The following is a 6,782-nucleotide window of genomic DNA, read 5'->3' on the forward strand; positions in this document are numbered from 1 at the left end:
TTGAAAAGCGCTGTATCTCCGAACCCTTTGAGGTACAAACGAAAGTAAGGGAGGTACAAACGGGTACAAACGATTCTCTTTCGAATGGCATAAATGAAATTAAAAAATATTAAACTTGGGCGCTGGCCATTTTTTGTATTTCATTTTTTGTTTAACTGTTTGAGGTACAAACGAAAATAAGGGAGGTACAAACGGGTACAAACGAAGTACAAACGCCCTACGGTATTAATTTTTAATTTTGATAAAGTTGGGCGCCAGGTTCACACCGGTATCTGTAGGAGTAGACTTTTACTTTTGCATAATTATTAATTAGTCCGTAATTCCTTGATAACCAATTAATAAAACACGCGCAATCTCAAGAGAGGGCCTTTGAGATTAGAGTTTAATTTACGACAGAAGGGTCGAGAGAAGAAGTCTTGGTAAAGCCATCAAAAGTGGAAGAAGAGCCCGTAGGCTCAACCCTCGGCGAAAAGAGGAGCGAAACTGCACGGACGAGCCAGGAGAACGGCCGAAACAGTGGCCTCGAATCCTCCACGCTAAGGAGGATGAGCAGGGTTGTGGCGTTTGCGCCGGCGGTCGTTGAGGAAAGGGTGCGTTGAGGAAAGGGGATAGCTACCCCAAGTGGTAGGGATGGACGTGTAGGTGGTGGTGTACAACGAGTGGGGGTGGATAGGGAAAGGCGTGGAATTGGCGGAGGCAGTCAGTGGCTCGCCGCGCGCCACAACGACGGCCGGACATTGGCGTTGACTCTTTCCACTTACCGAGCGTGATCGCCCGAAAGGTCAATTTTTTTCCACTTGTTCCGCCGCCGCCGGTGATCTTACCATCGCGCGTGAAAAAGCCGTCTCTTCTATTGTAAAGGCGAGGATTGCCATCGATTTACCGTCACCCTTTCGTTTGTCATTTACGCGTTCCGGAGTGTCGTTCTTTTTAAATGTGCTTCGTGGTACATAATTTGTCAATCACATTATACTGGACAAGATTTTCTAAACAGCGACGAGACGGGAACGATAATCCTATCGTGTGACATAAAAGCTCGATCGAGCATAGATATCTCATCGAGGACCTCTTGGCCTCGATAAAATATGTCTCGTTCAATGTTCCGTTTTGTTGTCTTGATCGAGCGATAATCTTCGTTCAGTCGAGTGTGCTGAAGAAGCGTTTGGTGTTGCGTTCCGTGATCAGTGAGGATCGTGCATGTGTGCCGAATTTTGTGCTGATGAGATGTCGATGGGTGGACATGTAACTGCAACAGCGCTGGTACTTTTTTGCGTGAGCTTGCGTTGCTTCCAAAGCCGAAATTTATTTTTCTTGAAATTGTTAAGACAGAGAGAAATTCATGAAATTATTAAAATAGAGACATATTTTTGAAAATAGATAAAATTTTGCCTAACGACAACAAATCAAACAATTATAAATATTCGGCGCACAATTTAATTTATTATCGATATGAGTCGCGCGCGTAATGGAAGTTTGCACGCAAAAAAATATCATATCTTGCTCGCGAGTGAATCTACATGTGCGGAAATTCTTCCGGAAGTTTTTCCTCGTGTTTTTATCTTTGATCATATAGATCCGCATCTCTCAGCGATTCTTTGAATCACAGAACTCGATTTTACGGCGAGCCGAATTAATCATAGTGATGACAGTGCGAAAATAAGGGAGTGTCCGAGAGGAATTTGTATTCGTATGCGACACCCCGGATAAGGAGTGCAGAAGCTCTGATTTTTTTCGCCGATAATTGGCGCACGTGACACTTGTGTGATACGAGAAAACGCTAAAAGAAAGGTAATGTAAACGGAAACGAAGCGCGTGAGAGGAGAATTTTTCCTTCGAAGCGACGGTTTATCCCGCACGGTTTTTTGTATGTGCAAAACACCGAGTCACTGAAGCTGCTGGCAATTGCTCTGAAATGAGAAATGAGGTATAATCGCACGACGTATAAATTGAAGTGCGAAACACCGTAATTGTTCAAGTATAACCATGGATGGTCGTCACTTTTTAAATTGAAGGGGATTCTGTCTTATAAATACTATGTGATGTAATTGCAATACATACATAGATAATTATATCATCAGTCTTGGTATTTTTTCAAAGAAGAGAAAAAAGACAGCGCTTCCTTATAAGAATGTAAAACGATATTTTTTTATAAGTATTTTCTTATTAAATATTAAATAAAAAATTTTTGTTCAAATAAAAATGTAATAATGAATGAAAGATAAATGAAATATAATATATAAATAAAAAATGTAGCGAATGGAAATACTAATGACATGAAATTAAAATAACGTTTTATAATTTTACTTGGCGATATTATTCAGCAATCCAAAGCGTTTGGTAAATTAATATTTATATTTATTGCATGCAATCAAAATCTGAAATTTAATTTGTGTAAACGATTTAGCGTTACGCACAAAACTAAAAAATATTTGTATAATAATCGTACGAAGAATTTCCAAGATACAAAATCAATAAAGCGCAATTACATTTCGTGTAACTGTTCGATTTTAGTCGAATGCAGATCTCTCGTCGCAATTTCATTTCGATTCAACGTGTTCGAATTAACTGTTGCTCCACTGATTACCATAGAAGCAATTCTCTTGTAAAATACATCTACAATAGTTCTTCCTAGTCGCATTAAATTGAATCGACTTATTCTAACCAGTTTATAAGCGGTCTAAGAAGCTCGCGATTAATAAACGCGGCGTGAAGTAATTACGCGATTTCGTGCTCGGCGTCGCGAATACATGGCGGTTCCCATCGCGAATCATTATTCCCACGTTGCCCTTTACGAGCTGTCCTTTTATTTACGGTGTCGTGCATACCCAGAAGAAAAGGAGGAGAAAGAAGTTGTTACTTCCTGACGTAAAACTGTTGCACTACGAGTGTAATGGAACTGCGACTGCGCGCGCGGACTATGTCGCCTCTCACCAAGAACAAGTCGGGCCCGGCGTCGAAAGTTAAGCGAATTCCCGGAACATCGTAACGAGAAAACAGACGGAGCGTGAGCAAGAAACCGTCGCCCTTTGTTTTCGCGGTTCGTACGAAACGTCATGCCATTGTTCCAGCAGTAGGAAAGCCGTCGGCTGAGCTCGAAGTATTTTCATGGGACAACATCGAAAGCGCGCTCCATAAAAGACAACGCCTGGCTCTCCTCGCTGGAATATTTATTCTCTTGCTGCAAATGTAAATCCTTCCCTCTCTTTCTCTTGTCTGCGCGAACGGTGGACTAGCCGTAAAGTTTTCGTCGATTTACGAGGTACAAACTGGAGAAACGAGAAGAAAGGCAGTTTTATATCTTTATTCAATTAGTGTTGACAGGAAGCTAATGATTTGCGATTTTAGTTATATGAATTATTACAGATGCGGCGATTTTGTCACGGGAATTCCTACATTGCATTTCTAGCTACATTGACTCTCTTGTGTAATATATTAGCAGTATTTTAGAGAGAACCATTACTAAATGTAAAACGTAGAAAATGTTACATTTCGACGGGGGAATTTCTGGCGCGTCAAGTAATAACGTCCCTAGCAAATATCCGTAGTGAGCAAACCGAGAGAGAGAGAGAGAGAGAGAGAAAGAGAGAAAGACAAACGAAGCCTTTCTACGTCTGATAAAACTAAAGTAGCGCGGTGATAACGTCCAATAATTTCGTCTTTTCTCAGTCGTAATAAAGCGGGCCGTTCGGGAAAAGCATTGGCATTTAAAAAAACCGTCGACGGTACTCTTTCGGGGAAAAAAGAACGGGAGGTGCCGGCAAATGGTCTGAGGATGAAAAAAAAAGAGGACAATTTCTCTTACTTGCCGTCATTTTCTCTGCCTGACATTATCCAGGAGTCTCGTCACGCGATCGAACGAACGAAACGTGTTCGATGGACACGATTGGTCGGTATAACGATTTTTATGGCCAACTCTCGGAAGAACGATCAGCCAAATAAATTGCTGGCACACGCGATAAAAAAAAAGCGTCTGGCATAGGTGACAGGGAAACGGGAATAGAAAAAAAGGGACGACGGGGCATGGCAAAAGCCTCTGCTGGCGGGGCGACAGCGGGGAGGAGAGGGCGGAGAGATATCGCAGTTGGGGCGAGTTTGGTAAAGTTGACGGGCGATATTACGGAGCGGGCGTGAAAAACGAGCGGGATATAAAAAAAAATATCATCCCCAGTCCCTTTGTCCACCCCCACGATCGAGGTCGGCGGGTCAGCCACTTGATAAAAGTGAGGAGAAAAAGAGGGAGATGCCGAAGCTCGTTCCCCTGCTGTTCGCCGCCCTAATTACGGCGACGAACACGGGCCGATACGACAGGTAATCGAAGCCACGATAATGACAACAATGGTAGTTTGAATTTAAATTGTACAAAATCGCCATCGGAAGTTGATGAAATTTGAAGCTGACTTATCGTGCTGAATGTTACTTACTGATGTAATATTCATGATGTTATATCGATGTACGTTTATCCTTCATACATCGTTCGTCGAAGGGCGTACGGTGGAAGAATTTCCAACGTTGATACGAACGGTATATACATATATGTATGTATAATTAAACTAATTGCGCGGCGCCAGCAGCGCTTTGCTTCATTATAGCGTCGGATGCTTCTGACCGACCATACATCCGCATTCAATCGAATATTGCTTTTATGACATTTGTCGTGTTAATTCGTTGCGTTTCTCGAATTACCAGTTTATCCTCCGGCCGATATATACTCATAGACAGATGCATACACAATTTTATATCGGTGCGTGTAAAGCAAACGTTAAATATTCTGCTACTATCCAACCAATACCCCATCAATATTCTGCAACAAAATATTTTGATTAAATGTAGTTGTAATATGAGTTTTGTTTTTCGATAACACTATGGGTAATAAAAAATACTTGCAAAACATTTTTAACGATTATTTTTATAACAGATAGATTACAAAATACAAATCATAAATATAGAATATCGTCTTTCGTTTATATCAAATAAAATGTCATTTTGAATTAATCATGTTCATAATTTAGTTAATATTAATTCTCCATTTAGGAAAGAATGATTATTTGCATAAATCAATGCATGTGTGTAATAGAAATGAACCAGAAGGAGACGATAATGGAGATATTCATTCAATTCTATCCAATCATCGAGTTAGATTAGAGACATTAATAGAAAATGTCATGCGTCTAACAAGCTGCGATTAGACCTCCTTCCGCATCCTGTCGCGGCGACATCCTTCAAATTGGGTCTCGTTATCCATGCTTCAATATCTTGCGGTTGGCTGATACAAATACATACATACGTGCGGCTGTGCGGTTCGAAACTAATTCCGTGTCCGTCGGTTCGCCACAAACGCGCCAATTCGTAGGAACGATATTTAGCGGATATGCAAATCGCCGATCGGTCGTTGATTCTTCCTCGAAAATCGGCAAGCAGCACGAATTCGAGCACCGCTTTGTACTCTACCGAATATTCTCGTTGATGTTGTTTGCATATGAGCGTGAAGTATCTCTCTCTCTCTCTCTCCCTTTGTTCCTCTTCCTTTCTCTTTCTCTCATTCCTCTCACTCTTTGTCAACACAAGTGCATCGTTAAGTGGTACGAATGCAACCGTTCGTGAAATGGAATGAATTACAAAAAAGCCTGTGCCCCGCTGGTTTTACAATTCGCCAAACATCTTCCCCTCTCTCTCTCTCTCTCTCTCTCTCTCTCTCTCTCTCTCTTTCTTTTTTCCTCCCTTCCTCTTCTATCTTTCTGGATTTTTCTCTCTTTAACGCGGCAATTGCTTTTACATTCCGGATAGCGAAACAAAAATACGTATTTAAATTAAATTAATTGTAAAGATTTAGGTACATCTCTCTCATGCTCCCTATACATGATTCAAGAGAATTGAGAGATGCATCTTGTAAGGTTGTTATTCTAGAATTTCTGCTCTTTACGTTAATGATGTATTGTGAGGCAAATCTGGAATTTCTCCACCCTTTGAAAAGGGTTCTTCTTATCCAGTCGTTCACTCGCTTTTTCGTATTACTATACCGCGACGCACATATAACACAACAATCTCCCGCAATGCAGGACGAGATCTGTCAGAGTCGAGAATATACCGAAGATTGAACCGCACCCGAATGAAGCCCGTTCTCGCGCGAGTTTATTCAACAAACAACCAATCAGGATATCTCCCTCTCCTGCGAACGATTTAAAAAGTTAATCCGTCAAAAGCAATTCCGTTTCTCTGTTCCTGTCACAACGTACTATCGTACTGCTGCTCTTCGTAAACTTCCAATCGATTCCGCGCACCACGCCGGAGTAAGCTAAATATTTATCAACGTACCGGACGGAAAATGCGTTATTTAAATGCGACGTTGTCTAAACGGATTGGCTGTGCGGCATCGACGTATACGCGTGTTCTAGCGCGTACATGAGCGTGTCGCGCAAGCGGAAACGTTTCATGTCCGCAAAGTGTCCACGCCGCGTCACGTTAAATTCGTCGTAAATTGAAAAACAGAATCAATCTAACTATCAAGTGAAAAAACTATTAAAAAAAAACTAGTAGTTAAAAACTGGAACTATTAAAGGGGAAATATGTTTACAGATGTTTGTAAACAGACATGGAAATTTATTCTAAACCGCTTCTAATGGAAAATTAGAATCCCTTATAATCGACTTTGTCACTGAAGATATCCACAGACCCGAACGAGAGGCAGGCAAGAGCATGGGAGGAAAAGCGTGGGGATAAATTTGTAAAGTTAATCCGACAAATTTCACGAGCAACGAGACTGGGATTTGCAAATTTGAACCGCT

This window comes from Mycetomoellerius zeteki, unplaced genomic scaffold (assembly GCF_001594055.1).
Source record: "Mycetomoellerius zeteki isolate Tzet28-1 unplaced genomic scaffold, Tzet1.0 scaffold96, whole genome shotgun sequence".
Taxonomy (NCBI): Eukaryota; Metazoa; Arthropoda; class Insecta; order Hymenoptera; family Formicidae; genus Mycetomoellerius; species Mycetomoellerius zeteki.